The 21,707-nt window shown below is 39.2% G+C and overlaps 1 protein-coding gene across 6 annotated transcripts in view; it reads left to right on the top strand.

The window, feature by feature from the left end:
- The first annotated feature begins 821 nt into the window (after positions 1–821).
- The window catches only part of foxp1b (forkhead box P1b), a 492,035-nt gene continuing 471,149 nt past the window's right edge, over positions 822–21,707 (top strand). For 5 of the 6 annotated variants that reach the window (XM_080183569.1, XM_080183534.1, XM_080183572.1 and 2 more), the window contains exon 1: positions 822–1,071. The gene's annotated coding sequence lies outside the window, so the exon portion shown is untranslated. Of the gene's footprint in view, positions 1,072–1,474; positions 1,512–21,707 lie in introns of those variants that run through there. The other variant, XM_080183541.1, reaches the window with a different exon arrangement.

The raw sequence follows: 21,707 nt of genomic DNA, 5'->3' as shown, positions 1-21,707 counted from the left end.
AGTTACAAACTTTACCCTCCGCATCTTACCCCCTTTCCAACACAACTTTCTGCTATTTCTTCCCCTTTCTTTGTGGAAAAGAATCAATGAAGCTAGGAGACTTGTAGCCCCGGTGGTTACTGAATGAGAGACGGAGGGGTTGGGTGGGGGTGGAGGGGGGATGTGGCTATGGATCGGCACTTTCGCAGATTGTCCCTGTTTGTGTGTGAAATGGTCAGTGAAGTAGATAAGAGTAGGGTTGGCACTCTATAGATTGACACTTTCTACTTCCTGACAGGGTTGTCCTCTTGCTGAACTTTCACCTCCCGAACCCAGCTGCCTTCATTGGCCAGAGAGCAACCGAGCCGAGGGGAGGGGAGCGGAGCGGGAGCGCCTTCTCAAAGTCGCTTTAGCTGCTTGGCCCAGCTGTCTGTATACACACACACTCACACAGACACACACATATATATATATAACACATACACACATTCAGTATTTTCACAATCACTTTCACTGGGCCGAGCTCCCCCAGAGCCTCCATGAGACAGACAGTGGGGCTTGGGTCTGGCTGTATTTGCTCGTTTAATGCCAAACTTGCTCTCAGACAGCAGCAGCTTTCCCTCTTCCCCCTCTCTGTGTGTCTCTGAAAGCTCTGATACATGTTGTTTACACAGCAGGTGGATATGACGTCAGGGGGCAGCTTGCAGCAAAAAATAACAACATCCAACTCCGCGATTTGTATCTTCCCCCCCCACCTCTTACCCCTACACCAAACCAACCAACCAGTCCAAAAAAAAACAGCTCAATTTAGTTCGCTAGAATTGCGAATAATGAAAAGTGAAGGGGAAAGCGCGGGCGGGAGGATAGCAAAGGATCTCGATCAAGTGTGAGTTTGAACCGGCTTGCACTGGAGGGATCTGTGTGTCTTTGGAGAAGAGCGGCTGCTCCACAACGTAGTGCCCGAGCGGAGTAATATATTGTTATTTATTGTGTGCTTGTTGCATGCTTTCTCGTACACAATCGCATGTGTGTGTGTTGCAGGGTCAAATTATCTGCTGGTTGCCCAACAACCTAAAAGCTGTACTTTAACTGGTGAGTTTGAATTTGATTCTTCTCTCTCTCTCTCTCTCTCCCCCCTGCCCCTGCTCGCTTTTTAGGTTAACTATTTCTGCTTGGCTGGACTCTTGATTTCCTGCAAAGCCCCACGTGTAGTTTGGGGTGTTTTACTGGGGAGGAGGAGGTGAGGGAGGGAGGGAAGATTGTTGTTGTTTGTCAAAGTGGCTTTCGACTCGGAGCTAAACAATTTGCATTGCCTACACACAAACATACACACACGCACACACAGAAACCGACACAACTGCTGCTGACCGGGGGTGGGCAGCAGTTTGTGTGTGAGTTTTGAGGTGTGTGTGTGTGTGTGTGTAGGACTCTTGTTTCGCGAGAGGTTATTTATTCATCAATGCGGGCAGTTTGGAAGGAGTTTGAGTTGCGCCCAGGTTTCTCTCTGTCTTTACCGAGGCATAAATGGACAGGTCAGCGGAGACTTGACAAGGATCGAGGGGGTTTCTCCTTTTGGGGGGGGGGGGGGGGGAGACGGGGGGTCTTACCATTCCTGCAAAGGGTAGTGGTGGATGGGTGGGTAGGTGGGTGGGGGGGGGGGCGGGTAATAGACACACTAACCGCACAGGAAAGGGGAACTCCTGAAACTTTCTTTTTGTCACTTTCCTTTATTTTTGGAACCATCCTGTACTTTCAGATCCACGCGAGCTCGCATGGGTGTGATAAGCATCGGATTACCCAGGACGGTCATCGAAATTAGGTGTAGGGGGACGGGACGGGGGTGGGGGGGGCGTTGGCATTTGAAAGTCTCAACATTTCCGCAGTCTTATTTTAGTCAAGAGTTTGGCCGATCCGTCCTGCAGTGTGTATTGAGATTTTGTGTGTCAGATATGTATGGTGTGTGTGCATTGATTGAGGGGCGGGGGGGGGGGGCGCGGTGGTGGTGGAGGTAGAAAGAAGGGTATGTATGGAGTTAGTGCAATGTATCATCTCCAGCTTTCGAGTGCGTCCCGAATACTTCTTCAGCGCCACTTTCTCCAGTTGGAAGCTCCTATGCTGGAAAGTAAGAAAAGCCGCAGCCAAGGTACTGTGGCGGTTTAAACGTCCTGTTGTTTGACTGAGAGAGAAAGCGTTGCTGGGCAGTGGTAGTCTCGGTGTAACCACACGGCCTAAAGTCTCCCCAGCAGCGAGGATGAGCGCAGCTCTCCACCTCGATCAGCCTCGGAAAATACTAGCAGCCTTTATCCACGCACCCACACTCCTAACTCCAGCCCAGCGCCTTCCCCATCCCTCCTTCATACAACCCTCATTGAGAAAGATGCCTTTTCCCCGGGGGGCGGGGGTGGAGGAAGCGGAGTTCGCTTCCTCACTGTCTCTCAAACTTTGGAGGGGGAGGTGAGGTGAGATGTCCCTTTGGGAGAGGCGGGGGTGGCTTTGGAAGCCCCCTGACCCAGCAAAGGGCTGGGTGGACAAAGCCCGAACCAAACCAACCCCCCCCCCACCCCCACACCACCCCCGAAGCGCCAGACAAAGATTGTTGTGCGAGCCCCCGGGAGATGAATCTGGCGCCTCCACGACTTTGTTGTTAACTTGGTGTTTGTTTAACTTTTTTGTGTGTTGTTGATGAAAGGAGAGAGCTGGAGGTTGTACAGAATAGCCGCGGAGTCCAGAGGCTCTTTTTTTTTGTTATGGTAATGCTGGTGTTTACTCAGATCTTCCTCAAAACTTTCCTGTCAAAGGCTGTGGGGCTGCCCGTGCACTTCAAGACACTTCATTCCCTCCCGACACCAGTAAAACACCACAGAATCAAACAAACCTCACCGTCTGAACGCCAATCTTCGATAAATAAATATACACCTATATATCAATTTATTTTTTTTAAAGTAGTTTTTTTTGGGTCACATTTTTATTCGACAGCTCGACGCGCGGGTCACACACTCTCTCTCTCTTAGCTGCTCACCGAAAGTTTGTCCGCTTGACTTCGCCGAGTTTTTTGGCGGCTGCTGGGCGGACAATGAGTTTTTTGTGTCTTGACAGCGGAATTTAAAGAGGACAGCTTCGGTAGGAGCAAGATATTGCCTTTTATTAAATACAAATTCACCACAAAGTGACTGTGGAGCTGACAAAAGTCAGCCAAGGGCTACTACTCCCCCCCCCCCCCCAGACTTAGGGACCACTTTCTCTCTCACTCTCTTACTGAGACCCCATTTATTAGATGACTTTGGTCATCTCATCTCCTCGGGGAGGGGGAGATGGCTCCTAAGTTGGGAGAAAGGGGGGAGCGTTTTTAGCAAAAAGGAAAATTAGTGGAATTCAGCCTCCTTCATCTCAGCCAGCGCCTGAGAAAATCGCACAGAGGTAAACAGCCCCGGCGAGAAGCGAACCTTGACAACCCAGATCACGCCAGCAGTTGCAGATCAAACAAAGTGTGTGCTGAGCCGTTGTCAAGGGTCCGCTTCTCGGGAGGCTTTCAACCATGTGGTGCCCGGGCACTACTACACAATCGAGACATCAGGGGGTGAAAGAGAATGTGGAGCGTGGGGGGAACGCAGTCACTTATTTCACATCAGCCCCCAGAACGTCCCAGCCGTCCAAAAAGAGCTTGAAAACTTTTTGCGTTAAGACAAAATTCAACCTTGAGCCACTTTACGTTTGAGTCATTAGGATCACATCTGCCTAGTCCATTCTTAACAAGTTGAGGCATAAAGATTGATCAGAAGTTTCTCGCCTTGAGCATGTCTGTGTAGGCACTTACACTATACATGTATGTATGCAATCTCATAAGCAGTTTCATAGAGACATTTCAGTAACAAAGTCAAATATTTATTAAGTGCATTGCAGAGGTTTTGTCTTTAAGGAAAGTGGTTATGTGCCAGGTACTGACGGTAGATTTTCGTTGGGCAAAACTGTTGAAGTGTAATTTTATTATCTATTGCAAAAGCATGGTTGCCATAAGATTAAGCAGTACTTCACTGATACAAAATACAACTTTGCAAAAAAAAAGGTGGTGCCACATCTGAAGTATTTATAACCAGATTTAGCATGCACTGATAGTAGCTCGCATCACAGTGGAACAAATTGAGACTTGGTGAAGTTTTAGTCATAGCTGGAATTTGCCAGAACTTTTCTTTTAAAATGACAGGGCAGCATTCAGCTAGACTTCATCTACTTTTTCTGAAGAGACTGACACCAGCTAAGTTTAAAGTTCAGGTAAACAATATGCAAAGTGTGATAAAGAAATGTAAAACTAAGTATCAATATGATATCTGCAGAGGTTGATTATCTTAATTTTCATAAAAGTCTAGGTATCTCATATAAAAAAATCTAGCTTTCATCTGAGAAATTGCAATGAGACAGCATATTTTAATAAACCTCACATCTATATATTTAAGTGAAACCCATGGAAGTATATCATGTCTGTAATTTGCTTAAGTGTATACAATTTATTGAATTAAGTTCTTACATTGACACCATTTATAATTACATGAAGTGTAAACAATTTCAAAAGCCAACACCATTTCCCGTCTATAGATACTACATCCAGTTATTTCTATGTCTGTTTGCTATAATGTAATATTGTAACAGGTTGTACAGGGACTACTCTTTATTTGTAGCTGTTAGTGTACTTTAAATCATAAAAACGATGAATTGGAGAATAATGAAAAAAGTTGGCAGATAATTGAGAAGGGCCGCCTAAAAAAAGTAATTAACCAACTTTGAGAGGAATGTAATGATGTTTTAAAATTTTATCTGTGCTCTTTAAAAGTCGTTTGATTTTTATAAAACTGGATGACAAAAAATAATGCTGTGTTTGTTAGGCAAGATTGGGGTGAGCATATTGAACCTGTCAATCAGTAACAGAGTCTTCCTTTTTGCGGTGGTTGAGTCACTTGCTTTGCACTGTTGTGGCTGTAGGTTTGAGTCACAGTATAAGCTGACATTAGAAAATATCAACTGTGTGGTCCAGCGAAGGACTGGGGCCCTACCGGACCATATGAACAATTTGAGCACTCACTGAACTAAATAAAGTTGCACAAACTGAAGATCTGTGATTGCGGGAGCAGTTAGAAACTTTAAACCTTGTGAGTTGTATATTGTCTGAGAAATGTATTCATTTTGGCTATACCAGTAGCACCTTGTAACAATTTACATTAATGCTGAACCACACGTACAATGAAACAAGTTGCACACTTTAAATAGTATAATACATTGACAAGTCTGAGGTGTTTGCAATAATTATTGTTTTACTTCATATATGGTTGGTTAACCTTATTAATGATAATCAGAACAGTTTGCAATTGACGGTATTTCATTTTTAATTACGAATCAGAGTCCTTTTTCAGTTGATATGGATTCAAATAATAAATGAATATCAATACATTAATATTTGACAAATATGCATTTTGCCATATTAGATGTACATTAACAGCTATTTGCCATTTTATGGCAAATAATCAGTATTCATACCTGTACATAAATTCACAAAATTGCTGGACAAGCAATCCCTAGTAAAAAAGTAATTGGCTGTTAATGAATAAAGTTGGCATTAGATATTAGAGAATTAATGATTTTTGAGAACGGTACATTAGCAGAGTGCTGACAGACCTAATTACATGTAAAGTAAGATGTAGATATATGGTTTTGTATCTGCAGATCAATATACTGTACTTCCCAAAAGAATACCAGATTCCCTAGAGGATTGTTTTAATATAATAGTCCAGTTTGACTGTTTGCCAATGGCCTTTGTCAACCAGCAATAACATTTTGAATAGGTTTTAAACCACTTTCAAATGTTGACGAAGCCTGTATACATTGTTTTCTTTTTGCTTCTTAAGTATATGAAGTAAATATTTTTCTAAGTTTACTTCCTCTGGATCTATGACAGTGAATTGTTTATCACTTATTTTGGCATCAGAAAGTTTCTTTTGGTGTACCACATGGATGTTGTTTAGATGCAAATATGAAAGAAATCTTTTCTCTGTTTTTGCACGCAAGCTGAACTGATAGAGAAAGGGTTAATGATGCGTGACTTCTGAATGCCAGCAGCACATTCTGTGAAAACTAATAGGCTTACATGAGAGCGGTTGCAGCTAAAGTACCATTTGATTACTTTCACTCTGTAAAATGGTTATTTACTGAGATCTGACGGTAGTTTTCATATGTTGAGGTGTGTCTTTATTTTTGAGATTATTAGAACAGTACATTTTAACTCCAGAAGTTGTTTTGATTTATTTATTTGATTTTCCGTATTTGATAGAATATGTAGTCACTTAGCATCAGTTTAAAATCATTGATTTGTTCTATTATTTTGTATGATCAAACAACAGTTTATTTTGAATGTATCTCCAAATATTTTAAATTCATATTCTGGATTCGAATATTCTGGACTATTCAATTATGAAGTTGAAATGTCAGCTCTTTTCTCTCCTTACACTTGCTGCAAGACCTGCTGAGATTTTCCAGCATTTTCTCTTTTGGTTTTAAATTCATATTTGGTTTATTTCACACAAAGATCTGGAAACTGAGGATTCTGTGTTGAAAGTAGACCAGAAACAATTTCATTCCATCTTCGATTATAGTGTTGTTTCACTTGGTTCCAACTGTAGACTAAAAGCTTATTTCTGTCAAATTTTCTGGCTTAAAAAAAAACTCCATTAGTGTAACAAAGAAAGCACTTAAAATTGTGATTCAAATCCTCTTTAAAAATCTAATGAATTCAAATTTGAGTGTTTGTAAATATAACACTATCTGTTTACACTGTGTCCAGAAGGCCTGCTGGCAATCCATTTATGATAATATGCCATAATAACTTTTTTCCATATATAGTCCGAACACAGAAATATTATATATTATTGCACTTTGTCATTATCTATGATTGACAGCCAGCCTTACAGATCCAGTGTAAACAGTGAATGTGATTTGCTGCAATGATTGAAGTTTTAACAGCTTCAAAATGGAAAGAATTGGAATTGTATTTTTTTTCCACCCTAAGAGACTACATAATTTTTTGTGGACTGTTGATAAACTATAGTAACGGTTGTGTGGGCGATGCAGTTTTAAGAAGCTCCGCAATGTTAGCAAAATCTTACCATATTAAGGATGGTTCATAAAAGCACATTCAGAAGTTTAACACTTCGTTTCTATGCATCTAAAACAAGCTAAGTGAATGATTAAAGGCTTGGAAAGCTTTGGGGGAAAAGGAAGCAAAATCATTCCATTGTTACAAACTATATTGCTTAATTTATAGAAAAATAAAAGTTTAAATTACTGACTTATTGAACTGATTAGTTCTTCATCAAATATGTGAATTTGACGTCCAGTAAATTATATTCCAATGAAGAGTGTAATTGAGATTAGGATACTGTATATTACAAGGAAATTGATTGACTTTGTTATTAATTAACAGTACCAATGATATTGCATTACAGAGACACAGGCAGAAGGTATACTTTTTAAATGGTTTATAAATTATGCTTTAAGATGCTGGAATGTCTTCATAGTAAAGTTGAAACATACCTGTGAAACATCTGTCAAGGTCATCTAAAATCTCGTTGGCACCTGAAATCTTGGTTGTTGGGCCAGTAGACAGCACCACTGCATTCACAACAAAAACTGTTCGTATTTCAAACTGAAAATATACTTCACTTTTACAGGCATTTTCTTTTGAATGCAAGCAAACCTGACAGAAATATTTGCAGTATTATTATAGTACAATGATTGTTGTCATGTGCCCATTACCATGTCACTGAACCAGTCACACATCCACTGCTGATGGCTTTGGTCCGGTGAGTCAGTGTCAATTTCTAGTCTGATCAGTTGAAGAAATACATTTGTTTTGGTTTAAATTAGTTTTTTGACACTTGGAAGTAAGTAAATAATAATCAACTTTTCAAATAAGTCACCAGCCTTTGTATTGACCAAACATGGGGTATGTGAAAAGTTGCAAATCTCCAATCATGTGCATCACAGCTTAATTTGAATTTTAAAATATTTCCTATCAACTGGGAAATATTAATGTATTTTTTTAAATGACCGAATCTTTACATTAAGGAATGGAACATAAATGCTTGTTAATTTTAAAGTTTGCCTATACGTAGTAATGTATAAGCTTTGAACATTGCTGAGGGACTTTTGCCTGACTGCTTCAAAGCAGGTACCATGCATACAGTAATTTTATTAGTAATCTGTGCAACCTTGATTACACATGCCCTACGTTTGCATTTCGATTGCAATAGATAGAATCAAGCCTTAACCTGGTGACGGAATCTACACTGAGCTTTTAATATTTAACACACTTTGTGTCCCACCCACAACCAAATTAATTGACATAATTGGCACCTGATTTTTTTTAAAAAAGCTAGCCACTACGCTTATTAAAAAATGCTAAATGATTGTAATTTGAAAAGCACCTTTATGCTTGAAAGAGCTGTTTAGCTGCAAGCAAAATTTAAAGGTTAGAAACACAGGAACAAATAGACACGGTTAATCTAACAATGCGTTTAACTATTTTAAAGCTCATTTAACACCAGTGAGTTCATTTTGGTTTAGTTTGGTTTTGGAGCACATTTTATGCACATTTGTCACGGTAAATTCCATCCCCTCCCCTTGAAAAAAAGAATGCAACACTTCATCTTAAATTGATTTTTACACTGCATTGTGCTACAGCTAGTTATTTTAAAACTTGCTTATCAAAAGTTACATTTGAAACCAAATTTGTTCTTAAGATTTTTGTATTTTGTAGTTCAGGTTAAACTTAAAACCACAAGGATGAAATTCTGATCTTCACAGGTGGAGATATTGTTATGGATTTAACAAAGGCTGCAAAATGTAGGGCAAAATGAGTGGTGGTCCAGAGAAGATTGATTTTCTTCTAGATAGCTTTTTAGGGGGTTGCTGAGATAGGCCATTCTGTGCCTTGAGAGGACTTTCCCAGACCTTTCGTTCTGGCATAGTCTTCACTGATGTATTTTTACAGATCCTACTGACCACCCCATGTATGTCTCCATAATTTAGGATGGGGGGGATCTGTGGACCTGGATATTTGGAAGTTCCACTGTACAGAACCAGAACTTTGATCCCCAAGTGTCCAAATATTTGCTTTACTAAGTTCATACCATTCATGCAGCGAGATTGAATGTGAATACAATTTATATTTTAAATTACTACCAAATTTAAGAAAGAAGAACACATACATTTTTCTTACAAGCTTGTTCCTGTCTTTCGTTTACTTACTAACATGGTTCTACTGACACTGATTGACCTTCTTTATTCCTGGTGGCAATTGGCAGTGTGCAAGCTTTAACAGTTTTGACAACCTGTTCTACTGGGGAGACAGGGGAATATCACAGCAGACCCCAGCCTATTTTCAGTTGGCTTCCAACAAGGGTCATTGCTTAGTTGTGTGTTTTCCCTAGCAAAATTTCCCCTTCCTACCCAGGGACAGTGAGGCCAGTTGTCAGGCTCTGTTGTTTCCTAGCTGAGGTAAGCTGACGTAGCCCAGATTGAGAGCTTGGTTCCTTACTGCTCTATAGGACTCGGCTACTTATTGGGTAAGTGCACTGAGTGATCAGGAGATCCCACATAAATGACTTAAACACAGATTGCGTATGAAATAGGATTGCTGGCAGGTTGCTTTCATTATGATGTTTCCTTTGGAAAAGTCAATTTATGGGACAGTGCAGTTTAATAAAAATGCTGTTTGCATGTGTGTAATGTATTAGCTTTTGCCACATTGTCTCTTGTGGTTCCTTGCTAGTCGTAGTGTGTTTCAACAATTCAACAAGCTCAGTATCCGATAGATATCTGTCCAGAACAAATGTGCCCATTTGGTTTAAACCTCAGTAAATGGACATCTTGAGTTTTGGACTATGGTCTATAAATAATGGAACAAAGGTGCAATTTTAGATTAAATCATCCTTGATAATCAGTCACATAGTGTAATGCAGCTTTTGAACAGCAAATTTAATTACACATGTGTAGTAAAATGTATCATTACAATGTAGTGTACCAAAAGAGATAGTCTCATTCAGTGACAAACATTACAACCATTGTATCACAGTATATACCATATAAACATCTCGTTTCCTACCTCTAGTTGTTCTGAGCTTTTTCTCACAGCAATGTATTTACTGAATCAAAATACTGTTAAACCAGTAGTTTGATTTTGCTAGATGTAGACAGATGTACAAGATGTGACAATATAAATAACAAAAAAAGATGTTAACGAAATGTTGAGTGCAATTAATGGGAGTTGTACTTGAAAAGGTAGAAAAAGCTTTGCTGTGCTATTGAGAGGAAATGGAAACTGGGTTCAGTAAGCAACATGAAATTAGACTTCACAGAAATGTCACACTATGTATGTCATTTGTATCTATCTACCTATCTATAGATTATCTTTATATATATATATTACTTATAATGTCTGCTGGGAACCACATCTTCCGAAGTCAACTGAACATAGAAATGAACAACTTAATTTGTTTTTACTGGTCACTATTCAAGATTAATATATTTGGAATCTGTCATTAAATTTCTTTTCCTTGGTTGCTTATCACCTTTCCATTTCTTGATTAGGTCTTTCAATAGGAGGTTGCAGTGGATGGAATAAGTTAGGCTTCCAAATGCAAAACAAAGATGGGAGGGAAAGATAATTTGTAGATTGATGATGGAAATAAAATTGAAAGAATCAAAGCAGTGAGAACAATATTGAATGTAGCGACTGGTAATGGGCGGATTACTATACACTTGTACTGGAGTCAGTGCATGTTAATTGTGCATTAAAATATAGTCATTTTAAATTGTTTTGAAGATTAAGCAGGATAAATACACAATTAAGTTTATTTATTAATGTCACAAGTAGACTTAGATTAACACTGCAATGAAGTTACTGTAAAAATCCCCCAGTCGCCACTCCAGCGCCTGTTCAGGTACATTGAGGGAGTATTTAGCATGGCCAGTCCACCTAACCAGCACATCATTTGGATTGTGGAAGGAAACCAGAGCACCCAGAAGAAAACCATGCAGATACGGGGTGAATGTGCAGACTCTGCACAGTCACCCAAGTTGGGAATTGAACCAGGTCCCTTGTGGCGTGAGGCAGCAGTACTAACCACTGTGTCACCGTGCTGCCACCGTTATTTATGTAGGGGCCTAACAGCAACTTTTTAAAAAGCTTGTTAAGCATCAGTTTGAATCTTTCTCCCAAATTTGCACCAGCTTAACTTCAAGCAGCATGGTTTTCTGAATTGACCTTAAGAGTAGTGGAAGGAATGGAATCATAGGCCAGAATTTTACTGCCCTGCCCACCACAGGAATTGGAGCGGGCAAGGGGTGGATCACGGAAAGATTTGTTGACCCCGGATAGGATTTTATGGTTCTCAGATGAGTGAGGGCATAAAATCCTGTTCATACAGCTTTACTGGCACAGGAGGGGGGCCTTTCAGCCTATTGAGTCTGTGCCAGCCATCAAACACCTATCTATTCTGATTCCATTTTCCATTACTTGGCCCATTGCCTTGAATGCTATTGCATTTCAAGTGCTCATCTAAATGCCTCTTAAATGTTGTGATGGTTCCTGCCTCTGTTAGCTGTTCAGGCAGTGAGTTCCAGATTCCCAGCACCCTCTGGGTTAAAAAAAACCTTTCCTCAAATCCCCTCTAAATGTCTTGCCCCTTACCTTAAATTTATGCCTCCTTGTTATTGACTTCTCTACCAAGGGGGAAAATTTCTTCCTATCTGTGCTTCAGCGCAGGCAATATCCTGGTGAATCAACGCAACTACACAAAATAGGTTAAGATTGTTATTTGTATTACATTGGGTCAGCAGGACTGTTGAAATTAACTACATCTGTTGACATTGAATCATCTATTAGCAATGGAATAGTTTGTTTATTTTTGTCAAACATTACTAACGTCAAAATTGTGGAACTAAGAATGATCTCTGAGCTCTGTTGTTAAATTGTGATGTGCCTAACTTCTTCCAAACTCAGCACAAGAATTGGCTATTTCTATTTCAAGTTCAAGAATATTGCATGCTTCATCAGTTTCTTAGTGTGTACACAGATCTCCTAATTCACTACTGTTTTGAGCAGGCACTTGCTATACATAAAAGTTTTCTCATCCTTTTGGTTACTGGTAAATTTTATGGTAATTAGACATAGGTCACAAAGGACCACAGACATTTATCTCCATATTAGAGTTAATTGGTTATATATAGCTTGAGGGATGTTACTTTTCATTTCACTTCTGTTAAATGCAGGGACATCTGTCCACAACTGTGGGGTGGGGCAAAGATACAGGCCTCCACAAATTACCACAGCCAGTACAGAGATTGAACCCATTAAATGTTGGCATTACTCTGCATCACACTCTAGCCATGTAGCCAACTCAGCTAACAAATAATTTATCCCAAACAGAATAATCAAAGGATTTGCAACCACTTACAAGGCAGTCCCTTTCCTTCAGATGATTAGGTGACACCACAGAACTTCAGCACTTGGCTAAATTGTAACCCTCACAAAATATACCTCAGATTGAAAGATCTCCTTACAGTGCAAAATAAGCAGGCTCAGAATGATTGTGTATCTGACAAAATGACAACACTGTTCAGTTGCTATTTTCTGTGTATGTCAGAGTAAAATTTCACATTCGCAAGAGGATTGTGGTGATGTATTAATCCTTGCATTCTGACCAATGTCTGTCCTGCAATGGTAGTGTATTTTGTACCTGATAATAAACCTTATTTTACTGCATGCTCCATTTTTTTGTAAGGTGAAAAGCAGAATGTTACCATTATTAATAGAAACCAATGCCCGTTCTTCTGGTTATAATGGCTTCTCACAGCTTTATAGGGACCACTTAGAAGAGAAAGCACACATCATTGCAGCATTGTCCCAACTTGTGTGCATTTTGGCTTGTGAAGCATATGGTTAAGATCTTAGCAAGCAAATCTGTAGGGTTACTGGAGACACATACATTCTGATTGATCATGCAGTTGTACATTTCTTTTAACTTATATTTCAGAAATGGCACTGCGTAAAGTTGTATGTTCCTCTATTTGAATTGTAGGTGGGGAGAAAAGCTGCATTTAATGGAAGTGACATGAAAAGTAAAATATAAAAGAGAGGAAAAGTAGAAAAAATGGAACTCAAAACAAGGGTCTGGATTTTATGTTATTTGGTGGGCTGAGGAACATGGAATGGAAACTGCATGGTCAACTTAGTCCTGCTGCCCCTGTCCCCCAGCCTCCATGAACCGCAACCCCCCCCAGCCCCGCCCCACCAGTTCAGCTCATCCAATCAAGCAAATGGTGGACAATTAGTGACTCTAGAAAGAAGGGGGCCAATTAGAGGTGTAAAAGGAAGGGAGCGGGGGGCTCTGGGCTGAGTTAGGATTGTGTACCAAGACAGAGGGATAATGCTGCAAATGGGATGTCAGTCGTGTTGACAAGTTTAAAGGGCCCTTGCTCTCCAAATGTCTCTTTATGTTTTATTGAAGGCTCAGAAAAAGTTTGAAAAAAATATGCAAACGTTGTCACCTTCACTAGTAGAATCTGCTGATACATTCAGCCTTTGTCCTGGAGACAAGCCTTTGCTTCCGCTCTTGTGTCACCTTGACATTGTGGGCGTAAAATATTCCTAAACCTTTTCATGGCTGAGGTCCAAAAACGTGGCGGGCAATGAAAAAGTTCAGACAGTCGAGTTGTTAACAAACTCAGTAACTTGCTAATTAGTAATTTCAAAATGGTGGGTTGGCTGTCAGTTTTCTGCACCCGCATATCTTCTGTAATTTTGGAAACTGCTGTGATGATGTTGTGTTGCTGATCTAATATCATAGCACCCTATTTCCTACAGGGGGGTCAGTCTACCTAATCTGTGGATGTAAAATGTAGCTCCAGGAGAAATAAAGCAGATGGTTTGAATAAAGGAATAGTTTTCTTTAAAAAAAGCTAGCCATTCCAAACCTGGCCTTCAGTCAATAAGTAGGTACTTGTAACTTTTGCTGTTGGGTTCCTTGTTTATTCTAGGACATGTGACATTCTTATGCCACTAACACAAAACCAGTAACATTCCAAGGGTGTTCCAACCTTTCACATTCATGACCAGTGCTGTCAAGACATGCTTATTGATTTGTGCATACTCAGCAGAACACAAACAATAGCAGATTTAACTTCTCCGCTAGGCTGATGGACAGTTGCCAATCAGTGTGACTGCATTATTCACTGCTTATTTTACTGATTCGATGTCACTTATTGTTCGGAGATGTTAGTGATTAAAGATTTTTGAGTAATTGTGGGTCACTCTTTAGATTGCTGTGCTTTAAAGTCATTGTGATGTCGGATCGTCACAAGCTTAGATCAACATTGAAAGAGGTCCTTGAAGGTATGATGTTCCAGGTCAGGGTTGTAGTCAATGAGTTACTAAGATTTTGATTTTAATTCAAGTGCAGATCTCAGGTCAGCATGATCATGTTTGAAGAAGGTTGTTAAATTTAATCTACATTAATGGAGACTTATTGATGCACTGAGGAGAATCTTCAAATATAATATCAGAAACATATAAAAGTATGCTATTGTATGTTATGTGTTTTACTTTCCCATAGCTTGTTAAAAAGGATGTTGCAATTTATCTGGATTTGCATGGAACAATTGATATTTTCATGATATTTGTTTACATCCTGGATTGTTGTGTTTGAAGTAATAAATGCAAGACTGTCTTGAAACTCAGCTTATACTCCATTAGATTGAACAATGGTAAATATTCAAATGAAAATATGAATATACAGTAACAGCTGTGATTTATCTTTGCTCTTTGTTTCTTTATATAACTTTGATTCTACTCTTCCATTCTTCCCGTTGCCACAGACCAATTTCTGTGCAAGAAACATGAGTGACTGGGAAAAGTTACACCTTCTTGTATTTCTGCAAATATGCTCTTGAATTGACTGCTAAAGGTTGTACATGTAACTGCTTTTTTATGAATAATAAAGTGTAAAATAAAATGTTTCCTCTCTCAAAGCTTGTCTTATTTTGGAGCCATCAGAAATTTGGGCTAGAATTTAATGCAGAGCAGGGTGGTCCCTGCCTCCAGCTGAAAAGTTGGAACTTGTGTCTGGTCTCCACTTGGCTAGATCACTCTGCAGTGATTTAATGGCTTTTGGGTTTCAGTTGGTTCAGGGCAAGACTTGGTCCCAGCAGAACCACTCAGAGCCGTGGCCACTTCTCTTGTACTACATACAGCTGAGGAGGCATGTAGCCAAGACCCAGGTAAGTTATGGATTTCACCAGATTGGAGGCCCTGGCAAGGGGAGGGAAGGGGGTTTGGGTTAGGACAGTAGTGGGGAGCCCATGGAAAAGGAAATACAGGGTACAAATAGGAGGGACCCCCTTCTCTGGGGCTTTTGGTGATCATCCATTGGCTGTTTACCTATGGGCCCCAATTGATCCAAGCACTGGTGCGGGCCTGGGATACTTGATGCCGCCACACCTGGTAAAATTCCACCCCCACCCTTATTGTGAGGGAAAGAAAAGTAGAAAGCAAGTGTCCTGCTACTGAGTGAACCGAGATCTTGCATCACTAGGTCTTAAACTTGAAATTGTCAATATTTTCATCATCGTTTGCCCTCTTCATCTTAATACGGCTTCCTTGCCCTTTGGCTCTGTTCTCTCTCCACAGCTGCTACCAGCCTGTTGAGATTTTCCAGCACTTTCTATTTTTGTTTCAGATTCCAGCATCCACAGAATATTTTGCATTTATCACAGTAAAAGTGCCAGTTTGAATGAGCTCACTGAGAAGCTTTGCAGGTTTTTGTGACACCTGGAGCTGAAGCATTTCCAAAGAAGAACAAGTATTCAGGTATCACACTATATGCAGTAATGTGCCAGTATGAATAAATAGTTGGATCAACTGATCTGAGGAAAAATATGCTAATTTTTATATTCTCAATGAATATTGAAAACTCATCAGCTAAAAGAATTGTCACTAAGAACTATATTTGTAAAAATATTTCCACTCTCCTTCCCTGAAGGCACTTCTGATGTGTGTTTCCACAGGTGCTGGCTTTTAAGTGCCTCACCCAAGCAACCATTCCTAATTCATGAGTCCAGACAATGAGTGTCGGCATGATATTGAGTTGTGATGGTATCACTTCCATCCTTGATTCTGTTCTCGCCTGATATCCATGCAAATGGATCTGGATTATAACCTCTTTTGCCACCACCCACAACCACAAAACCCCTCCCTAAAATAACAGCAAAATATGGTAGATGCTGCAAATCTGAAATAAAACAGAAAAGTGCCTGAAAAACTCAGCAGGTCTGCAGCATCTATGGAGAGAGAAATGGAGTTAGTATTTTAAATTGAAAGTGTCTTCTTTGGAGTCCTTTTGAAGAAGATTCATATTTGATTCAAAATTCCGTTTCTCTCACCTCACGTTGCCAGACCTGCTGAGTTTTTCCTTTTTTTGTTTTATTTCACCCCTTCCATCTTTGGATCAGGGAAGCTATTGGTAAACCTCTCATGGGTGTTTCAGCTAACGTGCCATCGTTGGATAAGACTGCTATAGATTGGCAGTCTTCTTATTATTCAGAACTATACTAGATAGTGCATATGCACATGAAGCTATCAACTGACATCTTTTTCTCTACATATTATGATTGCTACTATTTATTTTGATTCAGGATATTTTTGCAATACTGCATTTCATTAACCCCTATGCATTGAGGGGATGGGCGAGGGAAGTAGGTGGTAATGACTATACAAGCAAGCCAATATTTTGGTAATGTAGCTAAATAAACATTTTTAAAAAGCTCCAAATCTTCAAGCTGTTTTAGAATCTTAACAATTACCTTCTTAAATTGGAGTGACAGTCTCCGCCTTTGGTTTCAACCTGTTGAGTCCACCCTCCGTTTCAAAAGACAGTCCACATACATGTCCGTTCTTGCTTAATAGGTTACAAAATCAGTGCGCAATATCTACATTATGTGCTCTGTTTTCATGTCATTAATGCATCGTTTAGATGTGTTGGGCAAGGCAAGTTTCAGTATGTTTGTTTGGGCAGTGCCATTCAGCTCTCCCCATGCAAAATGGAGAGCAAGCTTCCGCTAGCAGCTACTCAGAGAGCAATGTGACATATGGTTATCTTGTTTTATAGAGAATAATTTGCAAATTATTGTATATTTCTAACCACAAAGCGCAGGATTATTATTAAAACATAATAAATTTAATGTTGATTGTTTCTGGAAGGTACATTCTGATAGGTACATTACAAAGAGTAAGCTTTGCTTGGTTACCTCGTGTGCTGCATTTATGCTGAGTAGGACTGCCTGATCATTTCAAAAATGTGTTTCTAATGTCAACAGATTTGGCCTTTTTTATGTATAGGAACTTGGACTGTTTGGTCTCTCCTTGACCTTCATTAATGTACATCCATTGTGACCACACGTGCACGGATAATGACTCTGTTTGTGTGTCCCTACAGTGCAACGATTCAGTGAAGGTAGATGTTCCTTGGATGTAGCTGTCAGCTTGAAATTCAGTGACAGTTCACAGTGTACTGCCTCTGAATTGCTGTTGATTTGAAGCCTACCCCAGAAGTGGGGTGACTTTGAAACTCCAGATTTGAAGAGTTTATACTCAGTGCCAAAAATATGCCGATAGGGATATTGGTTTAGTTCTGTCAACTTGACAGGGCAAATTGGGTATAAGTCAGAAGAACAAATTAGGAAGGGTTTTTTATGCCTGTTCTCAATCATGTCACCAAAAGATTGCGATCATTCAGGCACTGCCCACTGCTGTTAAAAACATACAGCTCTGTGTCAGCATGCACCAGATGTTGTAGTCATACTTGTGTGTGACTAATCCTGCAGTCAATCTGAAATGTACCACTCCTCTTTCATAATGTGCAGTCAAAGCAAATTTGTAAAGATCTTATTACTTGAATGAATATTACAGACATTTCATGCTGTACTCTAATGAGTAAGATGTTGCTTAGCTTTGTTTTGTTTTGGAGTGAAAGAGTTTTCTCTGGACCTAAAAAAAAGCTCCAGTGTCAGTTATGATTAGGGATTTGGGGATTCATATTTTGATGCTAACGTGACAGGCTGTGGTTGAGTTGTTGAAAATGTGAAAGTGCCTGATACAAAGGAGGTTATAGATACCAGCGATGGCCTCACTGAGTTGATGTTTTACAGAATACTAGGCCCAGTGAAACCCACTTCAAAAGAAGTATTGGTTTTAAAAAGGATGTGTGCTACTCAGGTCACGGTGGTCTGCAAGATTACTGTGCTGCGTCTTTCACATGTGAGGGACTTAGCTAGAATGAAATCACTGCTGTCATTTCATTATGAATCCAAAGTCTTGTTGTACTGCTGTTTATAGCCTAAGTTGCAAAACATTATTTGGATGACACAGTAGAAATAATGAAGCTGATTGTTCTTTAAGTGTTTTACAGCAACAACAGTAAGTGAATGTTAAGTAAATGATGCAGTTTATTTCCTTACACTTCCATTCCAGCTTGCTGTAGGAAAGCTGCCAGATTTAAATAAGCGGTACCCAGATGGTATTCTTACGCATCTGAGTTGGTACAGAATCTGTGAGGGAATAACTATGCTGCCACAACAGCTCCTACATGCTGTAGGTCAATTGAGGGGAATGCCTGTTGCTTCTGTGTTTTGCATATGTAAATCTGTTCTGTTTTGTCATTTTAATAAACACAAGAAGCTGCTTTCTCTAGGGGCTGTAAATGAATTTGGAATGCAGCCCAGTTAATGAGGAGTTAGCAGAGGTGTTGTGGTTTGTGAAATGCTGCCACAGCTTGCTTCCTCTGTGCGAACACATTGCTTCCTGGATGCTCTCATTTTCTGTCCCATGCACACACACACACACACACACAGCTCAAAGTTGTATTGAGGAAGTTACATTGATAGGCTGCTTCTAAATGGCATAAACAGAGAGGTTAACAAGTAGAAGGTTGCAGAAAGTGATTTTTTTTTCATAGGGCAGAGTGGAATACAGTGCTTTGGACAGGCTGTCTGCCACACTTCTCCGCTCTCAGTCTCATCAGCTGCAGATGTGGCTAGCAGCCGTCTCAGTGAAGTTGTGAACTGTGTCGTCTGTGGGGTTTAACAGCCAACATCTGCTGCAACAGTCTAATGGAAACTACAATGTGGAAATGATTTTTAAGAAAGGGGAATGAGGTCTGAGATCAAGTGGTCCAGCTTGCTTTGTCATTTTCCACATTTAACAGATTTTTGCAGGAACCTATTGCATCATGCTCAACTACTACTGAGCACAAGTTTTCATTTTGAATGTTTAATAAAGTATCTGAAACTTAAATTCAATTTTGCAGGGAATTCTGCATGTGTTACATTTGATCTGATAGTTCTATGTGCCCCTGATGTCACATATCTGAGGGGTACAATGATCCGATTAGCATTATTATTTGCATTGCTTCAAGCACATCTTTTTCTTTAAGGCATACTCATCTTGCAGAATTTTTTTTCACTTATTGCAAGTTATTTTATAATGTAAAGCCAGATAACTTGGGATTAATAAATACGATACTTTGGAGCAAACTTGTTTTTGTAATTCATTGGCTGTAAAGTACTTTGGGACATTCTGTGGTCATGAAAAGTGCTATATATATATCCCAAGTTTTTTTGTATTACTATGTTTCAGCCCTTTGTTCATAAAACAGAATCTTTTGAGTTTGCCATTGTAGTAACAGCCCATTGATAAACTTTGAAGGTCATGTGGAACTTCTGAAGATGCAATATCTAGGAAAGTGTTTCAGTGTTTGAATGAATCTTTTGCTGAACGATTATGGCAGCAATTTTCTCATATACAAATTAAGAAATTGGAAAAATTGGGAGACAGATTTGTTTTAAAATCCAATATCACTCTGAGGAAATTTGAGTGATATTTGTATTGACTGATCCATTAAATGTTTCTCACTATCAACTAAACTCGTTCTTTCGAACAGTTTAATGTGTAAGCTACTGTAAACATGTAAGAAATGTATTTTGATTTTAAATAAGATTTAAGTGTTAGGCAAATTATGAAGGACTTGCCTCTTCTATACTTGTAGGACTGGAAACAATGGGATAGATAAGGTGCTTAATTTTAGTAATACATTAGAATTGTGCCTGATGGTGCTGAGTTTGTTTTGTCCAGCATTATCATGCAGGTGATAAAAGGCCTCAGCATTTTATTGTTCAACCTGAAAAATGCCAAAATTAAATTATTTAATTGTTTGTTAGTGCAAGATACCACTGGTGTGTAAAGAATGCTCAGATAAACTGAAAATATTGAAGTCAAAGCATGTTAATTGATTTCCTGTGTTTTCTTTTGACTTTGTTTTCTTTTGTACTGTGAATAAACCTCATAACATGAACTTTCTGTGGTTTGTTTCATTTCTTGGTCTGTACTACTTTCTGTCTTTTCTGTGTGTGCCTCACAAGCTGGATAAAGCTGCCATGACATTTTTTAAAAATCTGGTGATATCTGACAGAGCAACATATTTTAGAATTGAAGGTCTAGTATGTGTCCTTTTATAAATATTATTGTCTTGGATTTCACATTTTGAACGATGCAACCTCCTTTTGTAAATTAAGTTGTTTAGTCTGCACCTATGCTTCTGTAATGAAACACATTTGGACTGTCAGTTGTGGGTGACTCCTATGAATACTAAATTATTCGAAAGATAGATGTTTGTCGGGGCTTTTGAAACTGCAAATGATCACATTCCATTAAGTCAAAAATAGGACATACCTGAAACTACTACAACCTGATTGGTTTCTGTTAACTATTTGAATGTTCCCTCTCTGCACATTTATTTTCTGTTTGTTGAATTAAAAATCAAATCAATTTTGCAAATATCTTTTGAATAATTTGTAATGAGTATTATTTTGGTACAGTCCTTAGTGGGAAGAGGCTAATGCTGAAACAAACCATTTAGAGAGCCATGTTGATTGTGCGGTGTGTGGGAGAGAAATTAAATCCAAAGGTGGTATTTAAAGTTATAGTTCACTCCCTTTGCTTCTCTTTTATAGCAGACTTAGGATATTTTTTGCAATCAGGAAGAAAAGACTCTTCCTGGTGTATTCTGGGTTTTGAGAATCAGCCAGAGTAACTGAGGAATATGTAGCCGCAACATGTAATAACTATTAATCTGTCGTGAAACGAAGACATTCTTGTGTGAAGCTCTGAATAGCTATTTTAACTGGTAGGATGTTTAGGATGTTTATAATAGTTTGGCTACAATTCTAAATATTTAGTAAATTGTTTCAATAACAAGAAGAATATTGTGTGCAAGTAATGAAGTTACTGCAATAGTAAGTATGTTAAAATGTCTTAAAATGGTTTGAATTCAAATAAATATGAGTACTTTTGTCAGCTTACTGGAAAAGGCTCAATAATAGCTTATTTTTCCCTACCTCACCTGGGAATAGTAATTAATACACAATTTGAATTCCATGGCACCAGCAGTTCTCTTGATTCTTGACCAAAGTAGTCATTCATGCAGGAACATAAACCATAACATGCGTTGGATTGTGACACGCATCTAGTTTGATATTCATTTATGGAATCATAGAATCCCTGCAGTCCAGAAGAGGCCATTTGGCCTATCAAGTCTTACTGACTTGCTGACAGAGTATCTTACCCAGGCCCTCTC

The sequence above is a fragment of the Carcharhinus amblyrhynchos genome, chromosome 3, assembly GCF_965287045.1.
Source record: "Carcharhinus amblyrhynchos chromosome 3, sCarAmb.v2.hapA, whole genome shotgun sequence".
Taxonomy (NCBI): domain Eukaryota; kingdom Metazoa; phylum Chordata; class Chondrichthyes; order Carcharhiniformes; family Carcharhinidae; genus Carcharhinus; species Carcharhinus amblyrhynchos.
The sequence above is the reverse complement of the archived record's forward strand: the minus strand, read 5'-3'. Positions and strand labels throughout refer to the sequence as shown.